Source organism: Geospiza fortis, unplaced genomic scaffold, assembly GCF_000277835.1.
Source record: "Geospiza fortis unplaced genomic scaffold, GeoFor_1.0 scaffold403, whole genome shotgun sequence".
NCBI lineage: Eukaryota > Metazoa > Chordata > Aves > Passeriformes > Thraupidae > Geospiza > Geospiza fortis.
Window position 1 is genome coordinate 1,729,117 of NW_005054336.1, and position 20,426 is coordinate 1,749,542.

The window sequence follows — 20,426 nt, forward strand, 5'->3', positions numbered from 1 at the left end:
GAAAGAGCTAAATTCTGCTGATTTCTGTCAGCACAATTCCTTTTGTCTTCTTTGGAATTGTGTGGGCATGTAAACCCAGGCCACAATATATCTTTCCCCTACTGAAAAGGCTAAAACTCTTTAAATCAGCCCTGAGCCTTAAACGTTTCTTCCCTATCCAAAACTCCCTTTAAAGGAGAACTTTTTCCAATCAAGAAGTGTAGTAACACCCACAATCATTGTCAATTTACTTATTAAAGCAAAGCAAAACAAAACATGCATTCAGTGATAATTTTTCATCTGGACTTACTTTGGGAATCCACTACACCTAAAGGCCCTGGCAACTGTTTTCTACTAGATCAGTAACAGTTAGAGGTTTTTGTTTCACAGAAATATATTAACCCACTTAGTTAAAAACAGTGGTTCTCCTTAAGAAATCACTATTCTTTTTTAAACCAAGCCTGAACTTCATCTTTAGGATTTAATTCAGTCTTTGGATATGGCATGCACTGTCAACAACGACAGATAAAGCATTTCTGATAGCAAAAAACCAATGAAATGTTATCCCCCCCAAAAAATAATAACTTTCAAAGTCACAGAATTAGGCAAAAGCTGTGTGACTAATTCCTATTGCAAGCCAGCTAACATCTTTAATATAGCAAGCCCTCCTGCGATATATTTCAGATGTCAGACTAGAAGATTCAGCAGACCAACTCTAGCACCACTGTCCACATTATCCCACTCACCCTCAGACATTCTCCTATGCTTTTCTGGTTCTCTCCCTACAAGAGAACTCATGTTGTTCCTCTAATACTCCTCATCATTTTGCCCATCCTTTCTTCATATTGTCTTGTCTTCCTGTGTGACAAACATAAAAGCTACTGTACTGAATTCCATATAGCAATATCTCATTATTGGTAAGCTGGTAAGAGAAAGGATTCAATGTATTGCTTTTATGTAGCAGTTTTATAAAAACTTTCTCTCTGCCCATCCATCCTTCCTATTCTTTTTATTATATTTGTCAGTCTAAAATAATGCAATACTGGACAGCTTAATGCAGCCCCTAAATTGACCAGTTTATTTACTCTGTTACTATGAAATATTTTGATTCTCCTTTCAAGTTCTATTCACTCAGCTCCTGTACATTCTTCCAATCCTCTTACCAGCCTCCAGCCTGATCCTCCCTTACTGTGGCAGCTCCCTGAGAAAGGCAACCTGTACCAACTATCAGATCTTCAAAATAAAAAACACTCATAAAATAAGATAAAGTTAAGACTTTTTTAAAAAAATGCCAATTTTTTCAAATATATTTTGGTGAATGTGTTGTTTTCTGTGAGAAATGTTTCTGAGAGGCATCAGACAGACTTTGTCAAGCAAGTTTACACTCAAAAGGAGCAATCAACAGCCCATTCAGTGACTATGTACTCACTAATAATTCTGAACTTGCAAACACCAGTTGGAAATCTCATTTTAAGAGTTCTAGTACCTTCTCTTTCAAAGAGAGAACATAAATGTTAGTATATCTAATCAACATATACAGTGTGATATCTGAAATTAGAAATTCAAATAAATGCAACAATCTGCTTGCCAACATCTCCAGACCAAAAATTATTCAGATAAAGTATTTGGTGAATAATTTTGAATAGCAAATTCATTTGAGAAAATCAAAGCAGCTCATAGACAATTCACAAATGAAAAAAAGTTATACATGTTAAATCATTTATTATGAAGTATTTTTCATCTCGCTTCTGTTATTTGTTTTCCCATTCAAGGCAAGGACAGCTTCAGAAATGGGCATTAAAAGGCAAACAAAAAAAACCACCTATGCTTTTCTTACTTGGCATCTTCTAGTAATTCTTGAGTATTTACCTATTTATTGAGAAGGGAAGAAGTTAAATGTTGACCTACCCAAGAAGAAAAACATCCACCCTAGTGAAAATATTATATACAAAGTTGCAGCCTGATGAGATTGGAAAGGACGGCCTATAGGCCTCCCAACTGCAGGTCTCATAATTAACAGAATTTCAACTATAGCTACATTGCCAGGTGCAAATTTAATAACAGATTATAAATGATAGATGAAGTGTACTTCCAGCAGCTGTTTATATTCCCAAGCAAAAATCTTCATTAAGATAGTGTTAACGTTGTAAATGGTTATCTATTAATTTAAAATATTGCAAAATATCAAACATTACTCATTTAGAACACTGTGTTGAAAATCAAGTTAGAGACTATGCTGCAAATAAAGTTTTAAAACATGAAGTTTTTAAGTCGGACAATCCAAGGTCAGAATTAATGTCAAACCTTCTGCAGTCTTCAACAGCCTGTCCTGGGAATCACACAAGCTCCTCAGGAATACTGCTAGGTACTCCCTAAACTCCAGCTGTAAGAGCAGGGTGTGGAGCTGCTGGAATTCAAGACTGCCACATTTTGTAGATCCACTGACATGCAACAAGCATGTCATCTCTGGCACCAGCTTTGCCAGAACTCCTGATCTGAGGAAGATTCCAAACTCAGTAAGGCCGAGCGCCAAGTAAAACCAGCTCTGCTGATATACTCAAAAAGGCACAGAAAACCATGTACATTCTTATATTCATTCTTTTATGGAACTTTAAGATAAACCAGTTTTGCAGGGAATAAAAAGAACACACTGAATATGCCTGACAATCCCCCATTAATGGTGCAGAAATGGAGAGAGATGTGATCTCTTATCTGGAGGACGCTCCCTTCTTGATCCACAGAGTCTGAGAGCTTATGCCACCACCTTTAGGTGCTCTCCTTTAGGAAATGCCACAAAAGCCTTTCTCACCTAAAGCTTCCATCCTGCTCATAAAGCTCCAGCCGCAAAAATGCCACGAATGGAACATCCCCATTTGCTCCAAAATTTACCTCACACTGTCAAACAGCCATTGTCTGCTACGTTTTGTGGGAAGGGTTTTTACATTGCTCCAGCAAGAGAAGCAGCACACAGGAACACGTCCACCACACCCAGACTTGCTCATCAAATAGAAGGACCCAAAATAACCCTAAACCTCTATCCATTGGTTTTATACAGTGTATTCTGTGCAGTCTTTACAAGACAGATCCCAACATCACCATCCATCAGAAAAATTTACCCAAGAAGTTTTCCTGAAAAGAGTTGCAGAGGAAACCTTAGGATTAATCTCTACAATTCATGTTTTAATTCACATTTTTAATACATTTCTAAAAGAAGAAGAAGAAAAAAAAAACACCACCAAGCTGCAAGATAAGCACTAGATTTGGAAAATCTACATCTACTAGGTAGTATTAGCTAAATAGATTTACAGATGCTTAGTAATGATTATTACTTAAATGTGTAGAAACTCCTAGATAAAGCTACCATAAATACATTTGTTTCCAGAAGGAGCTGGTTCTTCGAAGCCCCTTCCTTTCCTTCCTTTTTTTATATTTAACAATGTTCAGAACAGTTTCAAATGACACTCAAGTCATGACCAAAGATGTGAGCTGCTTTCAACAGCTGTACTATCTCAGTTCCCAACCACAGCAGAACTCCCTACTTCTAAAGAAAGTAACCTCCCTTTCAGTTAACTCTCCCTCCCTTCCTCCAGCTCAGAGGCTTAAACCTCTTTACTTTCCCCCTTGAGACAGAGGAAGTGAAATTCCATTTGATCATCTGCATGATGAATACGTGGGTAAAAGAGATTCAAAAATTAGTGTGTGTTAAGTAAAATTATCAATAAGCCATTACAATAATAATTTAAATAAGAAAACTGTACTGCACCTTTGGATCTAAGTCTCTATTTATCCAATGCACTATATACAAAATAGTTCATAGTTAACCTAAATGTTTTCTGTCCTTATATGTTGTCATCTTACTACAAAAGTTGCATACCTTCTCAGTGATTCCTCATGGGCAGCTCTGCACAGCACTGACTCCTTCTTCATTGTATAGCCAACAAACCCCAACTCTCTCCTCACCCAGCTCACCCACTATTTTGTAGCACTCGACTTCTTATTGGACACAGCTGTGGCCTATTAAGGGCAGGCCTGTTCCTAATCTTTGGTGATTAGTACAGCTGCAGCTCCTCAGGTGTGAGACTACCTTCTGCACTATTTTCTTACATTCTATCCCTCCACACTTATATACTCTATACACACCTTAAAATCATACATTTTCATGTGTACAGAGAAAAAAATGTACTGTATAGGAAATTATTTTCCTGAGAGTTTTGTGGCCAAAATAAAATTGTCATTTCTTACTTCCCCAGAAAATAATGCACTGCCATTTTGGAAAAGAATGCCAATAGAGTCGATGTCAGGTGCAAGTCAATCTCCCTCAAATTAAAGCACTGCCATACACAGTATCTCCAGGGAAAAAATATTTATGGGAATGTCACAAGTAAAAATCTAGTACAACTCCAATCATTTGATCAGATTTTTTCTCCCTATATTTAATCTCTATAAAGAACACAATATATTCCCCTCTTATATTCCCCAATATATTTGTGTTGGTCTTTTGGACCAGACAAATATATTGGGGAATATAAGAGTAAATCAGTAACAAAATACAGGGAAGGGTTGAGATGCTCAGATTATACCTTATCATGCAGATAAAATAATTTTAATTCAAGCAGAATGGTATGTTTAGGTGACCTTTTGATAGGACATACTGTTTATGAGGTATGCACCCAAATCAGCTAAATGAGCAACCAGTAAAATGTTTCTGAAGTTTCTCCCTAATAAATTCTGGAAAACAAATAATACTTCCATCAAAAACTGAGTCAAAAAACAGATTCGAAATATTAATAATTTCTGACAGGCCTTGCATGGTCTGCACCATTAGACATGAAAAATGTGATTAATGTTAATAACAGGGCTCATATGTAAAAGTAAAGAAAAAGTGTAAATCATGGCTGCACAAATGTAATCTTTTATGTATAAGCAACAATAAATTATATACCAAATTGATGTTTTTAACTTAATAACTGCTTGCATGTTATGCAATTTTCAATTTTAAAATCACAGTACTTTAACCCTTAGTATCAACCCTTGGGTAATGGTACAATACCCAATAAATGCAAACTGTGTGCTTCTCTTTCCGACATGGCTTCTTTTCTTGACTTAAGGATTTTTTAATGTATTCGTTATTCTGGTTTTTTCCCCCAAAACCCCCAAATCTGCAGTCTTTAATTAGCCCACACATGAACCACATGAAGAAGCTGGCATAAGCAAGTAGCAGTCATTTTAAACGACAGATTACAATGACACAGAAGGAGCAATTTTGGTGTTTCAAGTTAATAATATGAAAGATTTGCCCTCTATGATACATTATGTTAAAATCCCACTATGTCGCCACATTCAAATAAGATTCTTATTTAGATCAGAAAGATTAACAACCCTGAAAAAGTAATTCCAAACTATGAGACACCCATTTACAAAATACAAGTATAAATTTGTAACACACTCATGAGATTGGTTAAGGCATCAGAGTATATTGCTTTGCCTTCCATATAATTTTTTACTTATAAATAAAATGCATGTATTTTAAGTCTAACAGAATCATTAAGGGGACAACAAGCTTAGAAACAAAATGACCATATTCAAATATTGAATCCATTCCACTTATAATTCTAGTCTTTCAAAAGCAAGGAAATTGAGTTAAGACATATGCTGCCCTTAGCTGCATGTGCCAATGCTTTTCCCTCAGTTAAAAGAAAGCATTACTCTCTACAGTTATTTCTGCTTTGCTTCTACAATGCCTTTTTCTTCACTTTTATGCAACCTTTATGTTATTTCACCTATGGAGAAGGGAAACTGCATTTTGTAAATAACTTTGAAAAGTGCTGCCTGTTCTAGAGAAGACAGAGAATTTCCTTTATTCTTTTACCTTTAGAAAGATTTATGAAATATAGTTAAAAGAAAGATTCAACCACAAGGCAGAACAGTTGGTTTCCAAACCCTAGAAAATTTCTGAGATATTCAAAGCAGAGGTTTTTGTTCAGTCAGTTACAGGAATAAAGGCCAACCATGAAAATTAGATCTCCGGTTAGATTTGGAAACACTCTCTTCCTACTAAAGTTAAGGCATTCTGATCTGCATTTAGATCCCTATCTGCTACAAAGACTACATTAATTTAATGTGTTATAACAAGAAAAATTCATTCTTGCCACAGACATTAAAAAATAAAATTCAAAGACAAACTATTCTTCAAAGGAAACAAGGGCCCCATCTGCTGATGTTTAAACGTACTACATTAACACACACACAACAGCTCTGCCAGAGATAAGGTAATGAAATGAATTGCAAAGACAAATCACCACATTAACTGTACTGCATTCTTCTGGTACCTTTTTATAGGAAAAAAAAGAGGCTTTAGGCCCTTGGGTCAATCAGTTTTCTCTGATTATGAGAGCTTTGTCTGTGAAATAAAAATGGAAGACTAGGAAGGAAATTTAGGCAGGAACCTGAATTTGCGCAGCACAAAAATAAGGGAATATGGTCAGTCCTATATATAGCACAACAAAATTATGTCTACATGCATGCAATAAAAAGTTATAAAAAATAATAAATTACTACTACCCAAATGCCACCTTCAATGCTAAAAACATGAATTATCAAAATGGCCAAAACCTCAACAGAGATATTAAAGCCGAACTAAGAGCAACAATGAAAGAAAGCATCTGGGAAATGTAAAAGTCAAACTTTTCTGAAGTTTAAAACATCTTGTTAAAGAGTTTAGTAGTTGTTTATTGAGAGTTCTTAAAAGTAAGCACTGTTTACAGAAATCCCATACATAGCAGACTTTACATTATGCTGGGATGAAAAATGGCAGTCAGCTTAATGAAGACAAAACAAATGTCCTTATTATAGACAGGACTATTTCAAACATTATATCAACTAAGAGCCAGCAGCTGAATTTATAATCTCATATGACTATATTCTGCAAAAAAAAAAAAGTCCATAATTTTGGAAGAACTAAAACATCTTTGTTTACACGGCTACAACATAGAAAAGACCCATGCTGGTGTAGCAGAATGAAGCATGTGCCTGACCTCTCTCCCCAAGCCCAGCAGCACAGTCAATGAACCTCTGATTAAAGCTGGAGAAAGCACTAAAGAAACTTGCTCCTGCTCTTCTCTCCTGGACTAGCCAAAAGTGCAGCCAATGCAAGTTGGATGTTTACTTATCCCAGCTGTTCTACACTCCAGAACTGTAACTCTACTTGGGAGAATTCTGAAATCTGCTTTATCCCCCCTTGCTGAGTTTCTGTGTCATAAACCTTGTTGGCACATATGACGTTGAAGGTCATCATTGTGCCTGACAGCAACCACTACAGGACAAAATCTCACAAACCGCTGCCTTTCTCAGGAAATAAGAAATGTACAATATATTTCCAGCTAATATTCTAATATAAGAATAAAAAGCTAAGCAAATGTACTAGACTTGCATGCACCTTACAAAATTCTGGTTTTGCTACCAAAATCCTACAAAAGTGGATATGATTTCCAGCTGGGCAGTGGTCAGAAGGCAATGTATGAAAAATCTCACTGCACGAATAAAAAACAATAATTAGACCTCACTGGTAGTTAATTCTTCAGCAAATATGAACATAATCCATACAATAAACAACTGTCTTGATTTTTGACTGAAGAAACTAAATTTAAACTATTCTGAATATATTTCCAAGATGCGATAAAAAAGTTTAAGGCACAAAACAAAACTATAATTATAACTTCTATTTCAGAGTGTAATTAGATATAGTGTAGTTTTCTGGTATTTTCTTATAACTGCTCCTTTAGTAGAGTTCCTTCCATTGCTTTTGTATTATAAACCAATTTAGTGATGTCCACAGTCCAGTCTGAGTACTGAACTCTACTTCCAGCTGAAATACATTAAATGAGGAATTTGTCCAGTGAATTATCTAAATAACAGTGCATGAGACCAAGTTCTAGTTCCCCAGATATGGCATTTTCTAAAAATGAAATTTACCATTTACTGTAGGTACTAGCTTTCAGGTGTTTTTTAATAAAGCATCCCTATTTGAGCAGGTTGTTATTTGGTTGATCATTATCACTCATAAAAGTGAAAAAAAAATTAAAAGCTTTCACAAATCAGCTTGCTCAAAAAAATGCCTGTGGAAAAAAAAAGAGCATTCTCATTCTTGATCACAGATAACACAAAGTTACTTTACTATTCCCCTTCATTAGATCATACATCAATCTCCAATGTGATAATCTCTGATGGGAAAAGTAATTATATCTGCATCAGTTATGAGCATGTTAAAACAAAGCCACCACAACTGAACATTGTCAAAAGTAAATCTGCTGCTTTGGGTGAAGCTACATACAATACAATGAGCTGATCCCACTGGTTACTGCTGTTGGAAAAGGAAAAGCTCAACTCTGCCATCTGCTCTCAACTGTGTGCTCCTCACCACACGCTCTCGACTCCGGGTCCTCCTAGACCTGGGCTCTTTCAGCTGGGCAAAACAGGGGAAAACTGAGCCAGTAAACAAAGTGGAGAGGAAAGGATCCACCTACAGAATCACATTTAGCAAGGAGTTTTACCCGTGGCAGGAGGGGGCAGGACATCATAATTCAGAGGAAGCCTGGGAAGGTAAAAGCAACTTCCCCTTTTGGCAGTGGTAGCACAGCTGGGATCATAATTTGACCCTGAACTTGTCAGCTGTACTTCTGCATTTGTGCAGCACTCAGAAACCAATGCACTTTGAATAGTCCTGACTGTAACATTCAGCCATCGCTCCCTCCCAGGCATGCCAGTGTTTCAGGTTTGGGTTTGTACATCTACCTGGGAATTTAATCTCATTGCACAGCAGATGAAGAATAAAACTGGCTAGGAATGATAACATTTAGTAAGTACTTATCTCAATTGCAATCTCAAAATCTAAATAACTTTCTAAAAAAAGCAAGAATTTGGGATCTTGCCTTCATAAAGTGCCTTGCATCAGTCAAACACTACTAAATCCAAACCCAGTATACAACTGAGATTATCTCAGCTGGTTAGAACATGGTGCTAATAATGCCAAGGTTTGATCCCTATATGGGCCATTCACACAGAGTTAGACTTGATGATCCTTCTGGGTCCCTTCCAGTTCAGAATATTCTGCGATTCTGTGATATGATCAAGATAACATGTTTCAGTCTTATTGGCTTCTATGGTGTGAAACATCTAACAAAACCCCATTTGAAATGAACAGTGTTAGGACCTACCTACATTACAAGCACCAGAGATGAAACAGCAGCTGGCTATTTCAATGCTTTACCTGAGCAAACAACAATATCTATTGCACTACACATATACAACTGCCTTGTAAATCTCAGTTACTTCCACTGCCATCATGCATTTAGAAATGCAAGCAGTTACACTCCTGATAAGCAAACTTGTGCTATTTATTACTCTGGAAGACATTTTTTTAAATTAATGCAATGGCTTGCTTATAATTCCTTAATGTTTTAAACAGACATGATTTTCATCTCATTTTCTATGTTTACTCACACGAACACACATTGTTTTACACAACATTTCTTACAACTGCTCTCCTTCTATTTTATTTTTCCTTTTGAGAAGCCAGTGAACATTCTCTGTGGAAGATGAAATATAAACAGAAAATGAGAGCTATAGCTCTGCAGAATATGGAACATATAATTTTGAAAATTTGGTGAAATGCTTCACAAACATTTTTTAACAATTCCTGGTTAATATTTTGATCAGTTCAATAATTTTTTTCTCCTTCTTTCTGCCTTCCTCAACCCTTTGTAACACATTTTAGCTTTATAAGAGAAAACACAGCACTCCAGAGATCTGATTGGCAGATATAAAGGCTGGCAGGCACAGAGGGTGTCTTTTTGATTTAATAACGATGACTTATATTGTTGTTTTGAAAGACCCATGAAACAGAATGGAGCTGTCCTTTCAAATGTAGTATTTCTACACCACTGCTTGTGCATGGAAGAAGCAGTTCTATTTTGGCGGCTTTTGGTCTCTTTTGGAGGCATCTATTGATGCTTACTAACATGTTAATGAACAGCATTGCAGTGGTGAAAGTACTGGATATGAGGCTTTTTTGGAGCTTGTTAATACTTCTCTTTTATCAGCCAGAGGAGATGCTGTAATGTGACACCTGAAAGTGTGCTGGCTCTGAAGTGCTCCCAGTCACTGCTGGACCACAGAGCAAAACAAGGGGCTGAAATGAATATCAACACAAATAACACTTAGACAGGCTTTGGGAACACGTAAAAAGGAAAAAGCTGAGACTGAAGTTACAGGATAAAAGGAACATTCCTGTTACTTTTGTCTTTAGTTAGGATCTTATCCAAAGTCTTTATGTTTCAAGCACAGAGCACTGTTTGCCATATACTTAGACTTAATTAAAAAGTAAATTTATCTTTTATTTATCAATAGTTCTACAACTCTACAACTCCGGACACATATGGTTTTTTTCCAGACACATGGAGCTGCTAAAGACTAAATAAAACCCAACAGCAATAACTAACCTTTAAAAAAATAAAAGATTTAGAAATCAAACCCACAGATAAGGAAGAGTTAACTTTCTTTTGATAGGGATGTTAAATTTGAGTCCCCAGGTATGTATGGGGATGTGTGAGTTCTGAGAACTTCAGGTACATCAAAAAAACACTTGAAAAGGTATTTTGTCTCTGCGTCAGCAATTTGGTCCAAATGTTTCCCCTCCCAGGGAACCGTAACTATTGTTTAGGTGATGGCTGGGTGGGAGCTTTCTACCACTCAAAAGATATCTTATCTCTTACAATGAAATGACCCTTAAAATTGTTATTGCATTAGATTATAATTGTAGTGTATTTAGCTGTGAAATTGCATGGACGTTTTTGTGCCTCTACATTTGAGTACTCTCCCTACTTGTTAAGTCAAACAGCATTTTGTTTTCAGTGCTCAGTGCTGAGTATTCGTGGAGACAGAGGCATGCATGCACATGCACACTGTCTCTCTGCTCTTTCACAGAGAATTTACATCTGCTTCTGCTTGGGTTTTATTCTCTTTCAGATCAAGGCTCTCTGCTCTTTCCACATAGAGGAAGCCTTGCAATAACAAATAAGTATGTCCAATAACCTAACTATAATGGAAGTATCCTCAGAGGAAATTGATAGTGTTGCCAACTCTCATTATTTTCCTATGAATCTTGTGATATTTGCTATTTTTCTTAATGTTCTAGCTGTTGAAATCATATTAATAAATGTGAATCTGAGCTTCCATGAAAACAAGTGTCTAGATTTCTCAAACATGAAGTAAAACTTGAAAATATTAACTGAATATACTCAAGACAGATGAAACAACCAAAGGTAAACTAAAAAAAAAAAAAAAAAGAAAGATAAGTGGGATGCTTAATTACAGTAAAATTTTAATATAATTTCTTAATTTCAACTCAATATTGAATATTTGGATTGACAAGTGGAGCAAATTGGCTAAGTTCCTCAGATAAATGCTGTGTCCTACACAGTACAGAACAAGGGCAAGAAGAGGGAGGAATGCTTCCACTTCGGACATGAATCAGATTCCTAGGAAAGTGGTTTTGCCCTGGAGCTGGTGTAGTAGCACTAATCAGAGCCTCATTGCCAAGTCCACTTTTGCTACCCATGCCTTGCTGGACCACTCTCCCAAGGATTGCTATGGTTCAAGGCCTGGACCTTGAGCTATTCAAAAAGCATTTACAATTTTGTACCTTCAGGTATTTATTTTTGTCCATAGATCCTACAAGTACAGGATGTGGTCCTTCAGAAGGGCCCAAAATTTTCTCTCTGTGCAAGTAAAAACTAGTTTTTATTTTTAATGGCTATGACAAAATTGTACCTCATCTGTGAGCCAGTATGTAAGAGAATCCCCTAGCAATGCAGAGAACTGTTCACAAAGTCTGTCATCAACATAGGATCTGGTACTCTGAGAGGATACTGATTTTTCCATACGAAATTATTTTTTTTAAGTAATTAACTATATACCTAAAATAAATGAAGTTTATTTAACCCACCAAGCTTGCAGTTTAAGCCTCAAAAAGGGTATAGATGCTAAAGACTGGAATGACTGATATTTAGGAAAACAGAGAAACATTTCCTTAGAAGGAATTTTTAATTGATTTTGTAAACTGGGAAAAATGGAATGATGTGCTTAGAATACAGTGACTCACAGGCCTGCAGTCACAATCCCAGTCCCTCTCCCAGTATGCCAGCATCCTTCCCTTTGCACCAGAGGTGCAGGAAGCCAGTCTGGCCCTCAGCTTCTCAATAACATTAACATGACAGTATTTACTCTATCTCACACCACCTCGGATTTAGGGGGAGACGGGTCATGCTTCCTCCACTCTATTTCAGGAAATCTTATTAGTCTACAATACATAGTTTTTCATGCAAATTCAATGAGTACAGAGAAGGAGAAAAACTAACAGAAAATATCTTACCAGATGGAGAAAACTGAAACATTACCCTTGTTTCTTTGCCAGCACAGATCCATTCTGACAGGTTGGAAATGATTTAAGGTTGGGGGGGCATGGAGGAAGAGAGTATGGAGAGAAGGAAACATACTTACACTAGCAGAGATATTAATTGCTGTACAATGTTAAAATCTTTGCATTGTTTTGTATGCATGCAATTAGTTCCAAGAATTACATATGCAGCAATGTTTGCACGCTGATCTCTGCATGAGACAAATAAACCTCGAGTATATGATGCATGTTAGAAATTGCTTTCAAACCACTGTAGAAGACATTTTGGTACAGAAATTATACAATATGGCAACTCAAAAGCTGCAGTCAAGGAAACAAATTACCTTTGAATATATGAATAGGTAAATACTTCAGCATGTCCAAGATTAATACTAATCATTACTATTTTAATATATAAAACGTTATGGATATTGCTACACAGCAGTGATCAGGCAGATATCTAGTCTTTGTAAATTAAACTCAGATATTTTTCTGCATCTAATTGATTTTTACATTACATTAGGCAGCCAAGGCTGCAACCTTCCATGACATAGTATCAAAATAAACATTTATTAAAATATTTTAATTAGAATAAGAGGGAAGATACAGTTTCCAATTATGTTTTCAGAAGGAAAAAATCAGACCTATTAAGAATTAATGTAAACATAAGTGTAATGTAACATTTAAATGCAATAATTATGCCATATGATTTATACAATGTGAGTTATTTCTAATTCCTAAACTTTTAAAAAAGGACTACTTATACTAATGCATTTATTGCCTCTTGCATCTTATGGCTTTGATTCAAAAAACAATAAGGGACACTAGAAAGTGAATAGGGATTTTACAAACTGAGGCATATCTGCTTTGAGCAAAATTTATCTTGTAGATGCAGAAGACTTAATGGTCATTAATAACATTGCTCTGCTAGAGCAGGAGCGCCTCCTGCCCTAAAATGTGGAGGTGCTTTGTCTGGGTTGGCTGTAAATAACACAAGTGACTGGACTCCTGACATTTCCCTTGGAACTCTAACCAGGCAAAAAAAACTTATTCCCAGGGGATTTGTATGAGATTGTTAAGAGTCTGCAAATTACTTATAATTTTTTTGCTATATAGATGCACATACCTGTGTGCCCATATATTTTGGCTTCCTCTATTCTATTTTATGGAACAGTGAATTTCAGATCCTGACATGATTTAGCACAGGGAGATGGAGTCAGGCACTGTACACCAATCTACAGCTTAAAGTACTGATCAGTTGTCACACCTTATTGAAAACATACATTTCTTGATGGCATAGTTCCACACCACCAGATATATACACATGAAGGGGAATCAGTTTATACCTCACAAACCAGCCAGAACTTGGTGTGGAAGTGAGGGCAGGATCTTCTTTGCTTCAGCCAGAAACTGGCAATCACATGACTGTCACTGCAGGGAAGCAACAAGAGAGTCTTCTATGCCCATTAGTTTAAGACATTTTCAATCACCAAGAGTTGCTGGAAGAGTTTCTGTCTGTCATACAAAAATTGGCTCACTGTTCTTGACATTGATATAAACGTATAGAGACACTTAAGATACTACAAAAGTGACTGGTTAGGAAGACGGGGTTCCTGCATTTTTTACAGCAGTAATTAAATCCTGGGCCATGGAAAGAACTTTTGAAATGGGGACTTCAGTAAAAACGATGCATGTCTGTGTCATGCAAACAAAAATGGAGGCTCCTAAGGAAAACAGGCTGATGCAGCTATATAACCTGTCTGTGTTTCCTTGACTGGTTTGAAGCAAGTCTCAAAGTACTAGGATAGGTAAATGAAAGTAGGAGTGTGCCATGTCTGTCAAACAAGCAAACACAGTACCTAAAACATCAGCTCACTCACTTTGGGTTGTACCCTTTAACAATACATATACTGATTTCTTAATTCATCAATTGAATATAGACACCTTTATCAGACAAAATTCAGGTGTTTTACTCAATTGCGTATTATCTTAACAATTCTTCTTGTGCACCTTTCTGCCTTCATTTTCCAGATTTTTTTTTTTTGAGACTAGAATTATTCCAAGAGATTTCCAAGAAAGATGTTATTTTTTTGTCCTTTGTTGCAAAAGTATTCACAGAAAAGGAAGAAAGCTAGAACCCAATCTAGACCTTCCAGAACTGGATAAGAGTAGAAAATAATTCATTGTCAGACAAATAAGGAGATGTGAACACTTTCCCTTAATAAAAGCGTACATTTATCTCCTTCTTTAGCTCCAAGAGGCTAGTTCTTATCATTTCTCATAGCTTCCATTCCCTTCCTTTCCCATCAAGTGTGTAAACTACCAATCATAAAAATCAAATGTCTAATCTTCCCCATTCATATCCTCTTATAGACTACAAGACTGCTACCCTGCTGGCACCCTTCCATTCCAGCTCTGGTTTCAAGCACTGCACAGTTATCACATAAAGCAGAAAGCTTGAACACATTACATCCATCCTCACTGACACTCATTTCAAGAGTTTACTCAAAAAATTCCATGGAATCTACACTCACTTCTAGTTTACACCTTACTACCATCTTCCAATTACTGTCCTATTTGTTCTCCCCTAATAATAACAACAGAAGTAATAACAACCACCACTACAAATCACTATGCCTACTTTAAGGCAAATATTTCACAATACAACATGGTTACAGTTAGTAAATTCATATTTCATTTCCTAAATTAGTAAGCACTTAGATTTTAAATATGAAGTGCTCAGCTGTTACAGAGAACATTTAACAGCTTTAGTCACTTGTTTATTAAATCTTCATTTTGGCTCTCTTTCATGTATTTCACTTACACAAATACCATGACTTACTCAGCACAGAATGCCTCTAATACCTCCATACCACTCAGTAACAGACTTCATATGTTGCCTTTGCATCCAAAATTACATATATAATCCTATGAATGCCTTCACAGGAGGAGAGGGTAGGATTCAGGCACTATCATCCAGCATAAAAAGAAAAAAGAATTGACTCTTCTGAAGTACTTTTTAATCATAATTTATTTTAATTAACATTTGCTATTTTACAAATGTTTTACTGTAAGCACATATTCTCAATGTTCTATGCTTAATCTATGACTAAACTCTGTTTGACAATTTTTTTAATGTTCTACATCTGAGGCATCAGAGACCTTGCAGATTTTAAAGATTAAAACTCTGCTGGGGTTCAGAGATATGAACATCCATTTCCCTGAGTTAGCACTGATGGACTTGAACTTACCTTCTTTTGACAGAACTTGCAGTATGTGGCAATTTTTGCATGCTTATTTTTAAGGCAGTTACAGTATAAGAGATTCATTTTGGCAGTCACATTATCTTCTTTTTTACCACAGTGGTAACAAATACTGTGAATTTCCAGCAAGAAAATCCCTCAAAGTTTTCAGGATTACTATCTTCATAGTTACCACAGTACTTGTAAGTATTGCTGCCCTAGATGAAGATTTGTGAGCCATTGTGTTTAGCAGCTCCCTTCCAAGTGAGTTATATATCTCCTACAAAACAGTAATGGAGAAATAAAAGCTCAGAAATAATACACTGCATAGTGGCATTTTTGGCAGTCACAGACTTCTCAGAATTCTACAATTTACCCAGTGATTGCACTGTCATTATAATAGGTAATCATTAGATTTATCTTTTATATCATTTGTAACATCTTACAGTATTATATGTGCATTTATGTAGCCTCATTACTGCCAGGAGTCCTCTTTAACTGAGATGATAAGTAAATAAAGTAGAAATTACACACCAACAGGAACCTGGAATATGTTGTTTTACTGTATGTCTGAGCTCCCTTTAGCAGCACTAATCTGTGCAGCAGTTACCATTATTTCTACCTCACTGAGCACTTCCTAATTGCTGTGTTATTGCTTGTGAAGAAAATATATTATTAAAGTCCACAACTTATGACTTGTTGCACATCTATACATGGAAGGAAAAAAACCTTCTCATTTCATCAGACCTTAATAGGTTTTGAACAGGATGATCAGCTGAGGCTGTTTTTCTCTTGCATATCTGTTCATTACCATTTCATAATGTCAGTGGCTCCTTCTAACAGTCAAGATGCATCCATAATTTATTCAGAAACCTGAAAACATTACTAAACCAAAGCTACTTAATTCTCTATGAATCAGCTCAGGCCTGTTTTGGAAGCAATTTGTAATGAACAACAATTGCAAGCCCAAAGGAATCAGTATTCCTTTTTAGTTGTTAATGTTTTATACCCAATTATTGGTCCACTGCCAGATAATGATCCATAGAGCATTAGAAATGTGTATTAATATTATCTTTACAAGTGCAATAATACTCAGTGGAGGATAAAGTTTTGATGGACTCCTCTTGTGTGCTAGTTAAAGCTCTGCATTGTCTGGGAAAAAAGTCAGCATTAGCACTTTGTTCTGATGGGACTGCTAAGGACAGGGTGACCTTCAAAATTTGGCAATATAATCAAAATGGCAAACAGCAGACACTGAAATTAACACAGAAAATAACTTCAGCATTTTTTCCTGTTCAGAACTACTGAGATGTCACAGCTATGAAGAAAGCAGACCTAATTAAAATAGTTTAGGAAAAAACAAAATACTCTGCATTCTTCCAGTTCAAAGTAAGTGTGATGAGACTTTCCATGAGCAAGACAACACTCAAGAATTCTTGAAAAGATGATGAGCCTTCATTCAATGGCCAGACTGCAGTATTCTTCTCTGTCTTGAATACTGAGTATTACTTACTTCTACAGGATGTCTGGGGTAAATCATATGAATAATTTTAAGAACTGCATTCAATAGATTCTGCTTGGGATAGTACTGTGCACTTATCCTAAGAATAAATATTTGCCATTTCAAAGTTGTCTTAATTCATAGCCAAGATGTGTCTGCATACAGAAAATAAAAAAGCCAAACACAACTCTTGTAACTTAAAGAGGCTTCTGCACAAACCAGAAAATTTTGGAAAGTAAGAAGAAAGTCTAATGAACATTTCAAACAGAACTCTGCCACACTGATTGTGTTAATGATGGTAGGGCTACAGCACACTGAGAAACTGTTTACAAGTATATTATTATGTCTTGCCTAAGTAGCCTGTATCACAACACTCTTGAAGCTGAGTGGATGGGATTTTTGGTTTTTACTATTAAGATCCCAGAGAACTGCAAAAATTAAGAAAGCTATTCAATAGTTAAGGTTCCACTAAAAGCCCTGTTTGTTTTTTTCACAAACACATTCCCTGTTTCTCTTCTCACCTGGAATGAACAAGTAATAGAGAGAACAGACCGATATATTTGTCAGCACTAGAGACCAGCCACAAGATTTCTACAGTACTGAAAGGCCTAGGGGACCTTCAGTAGGATCTCTCTAAGACACCTGGGAAGCTAATTGTCATTGTCTATGAAGAGCACTAGGATCCTGGGTGTTTTTAAAAACTCCATTAGGTGCCTCTACATCTTCAGGAGCTTAAATACCTTGTAAAATTTTCCATAAGGTCCTCAGCAGGTAGCCTCAACAGCCTCATATGTTCCTTGGTACAGGCAAAGAGAGATAAATAATGGTGTGTTTTGGTCAGAGCAGTAGGAAACAGTCTTAAATATTCTTTTCCCTTTTACATGGATAAGTTGATGACAGAGGCAGATATTTCTTTGATGCAAAGCTACTTATTTTCAAAAATATATATGTCCTGTTTCCCTGAACACAGTGGGAAAACAGCAGATGCTCAGTGCAGTGTGTTGCTTTTCTCTAGCCTGTGCTGAAGGGCTCCCTCCTACCTTTCTTTCAGGGTCATATTGTTTTCATTTCCTGCCCATCCTCCCTCTGCCATACTGGCTCTGTCCTTTATTTCTTCTGTGGCACTCAAATATCCTCGTCCTCCTCCTTCACAAGGATGAATTTCCCAGTTTCTGGTTTTGCATCTGTTGCAAAACCTTTCTTCACATAGGTCAGCTCCTGTCTAGTCTAGCCTTAGCTTATATTTTCAGGGGTCTGTGGCTTCTGATGTTTATCATAAATGTACGGCAGCTCTCAGATACAGCAGCTTTAATCAACTCTCCATGTAATATACTGAACAGGTAACCTTCACATAAAGCTATAGGTTGTGTACTTTTTAAAGATCCTGTCAACATCTAAACAGCTTTGAACCCAATACAGTAAAGATTTCACTATTGCATTCACATTTCAAGGTATGTTTCAACAAAACACTTCTAATTAAAACCTCATGTATTAGCATTTTATACAACTTGGGACTCATGACAACAAATTTTACTCTGAATTGCAACAACCAAGTTCCTTGGTACTTTTAGTTCCTAACATTAACTTTGTATCCTCATTTATTCTACATCAGGAAAAGAAATTGTTAAGAAAAATTGTCAACATGGAGATTCAAGTGTATGATGGGAAGGTGGAGCTCACTGACAAGCTCCCCTATAAGGAGTATGTAAATGCAAAGCACAAACCCAGCCTGGAATGCATTTTATCCATCTGACATCGGTAACACATACAGAGGCATAGCTGGGTGTGCACTAGCACTGCCAGTAGCACACACAATGTAGCTGATAACACAGACCATGGGCACTTCTCCTAGAGATGGGTTCACACTTAGTCCTGTCACAGATTGCTGTAGTGGAAATCATGGGAACCTCCTTCCTGCATATCAAATACAGCAATTAGTAAAAGCATCAGGCAATAAAAACATAAATAATACTCTTTTTTACCTGAGGCAAAAGCCAAACCTTGTTACTAAAATACCCAAATGGGTATAATATCCAAATTGATATAATTAGTCCCTGGCTTTTCAAGTGTAAAACCAAATAGGCTACTTTACATGCAATTAAAATTATACCACATACTGATAGTTGTTAAAATTTCAGGCTGTAAGCACCAGTTCCTAATAGAATATTGGTGCTTGATACTGCACTCAAATATTTTATAAATAATATCTGAGAATATAATAAGACTCCTTCATCCTTTGGAAAGTTCTTCAACAGGCAAAAAGCATCTCTCCTAGGTAGAGAGTGCTCTTGCTATGCCACTATGATTTAGAATCGTGAAGTACCCAGTATCTTTTTAACAAGCTACAGTCCCTTCATTCACTTACTCTCATTTTGAAGGCATGTGAATATGACTGTTTTCAACAAGGAAGCAACAGCAACACCACCTACCATAATTCTTCTTGCTTTAGAGTGTCCTTATCAAAAGTAATGCAGAAAGCCCCCTGGCATTAATTGTTGTTATGGTTTTTTAAGGGCTGATCTGAAGATCAGAGAGCAACCTTTAAGTATGAAGAAGCCTTTTGTTTGATGGTTTTTGAACTCAGCATGACAGCTACCTTTTCCTATGTCCTGCTTTTATTCTGAATGCAAGATAACAACAAAACTGCAGTTAGACCTGGATAATAAGGGAAAATACAGGGAGTTGAAACACCACACTTCTCACTATTGATAGTCTGCCTAGCAAAATGAAAGGAATCACGAGCTGTAGTTAAATAGTATTTCAACTTAACTCTCCACTAGTTATCAAGTAATTTCATGAGGATATTTTCAAGAGGGAAATCAAACTGACAGCTTTATATGATGAAGACACATACGGCAGTAAGAGATAACAAAGTTTATTGTTTCAAGTTGGCTTCCTCCCCCCTCCCCTTTCTGGAATCTCTTAGCAATTAAAACATTCATCGTCAATCTGGTGACAAGACATTTGAGCTTGATTTACTTACGGATTGCTTTGGTTGTGAAACAAGAACAACAATGGCCACATGGATGTACACAGTGCCTTTTCTGTTATCCTTCCTGAGTATTTTCCTGTCCATGCAAGTGATGAGGACAGAAATAGAAAACAGGGAAGAAAAAAAAAAAAAGCTGTCAGAAAAAGAATTGCCTTGAATGGTAAATAAGAAAATTACTTAAAAATCAATAGTTTGTGAACAGAACTAAAATATGTAAAGGTCCTGGAGACCAAACATAGAGGAAAAAGATAAAGGGTGATG

General features: G+C 36.4%; 1 long non-coding RNA gene across 1 annotated transcript in view; it reads right to left on the reverse strand.

The window, feature by feature from the left end:
* The window catches only part of LOC115947984, a 487,803-nt gene that overhangs the window by 368,791 nt on the left and 98,586 nt on the right, over positions 1-20,426 (reverse strand). The window contains exon 3 of the long non-coding RNA XR_004081838.1: positions 20,157-20,241. This is a non-coding gene — a long non-coding RNA (uncharacterized LOC115947984). The remainder of the gene's footprint in view (positions 1-20,156; positions 20,242-20,426) is intronic.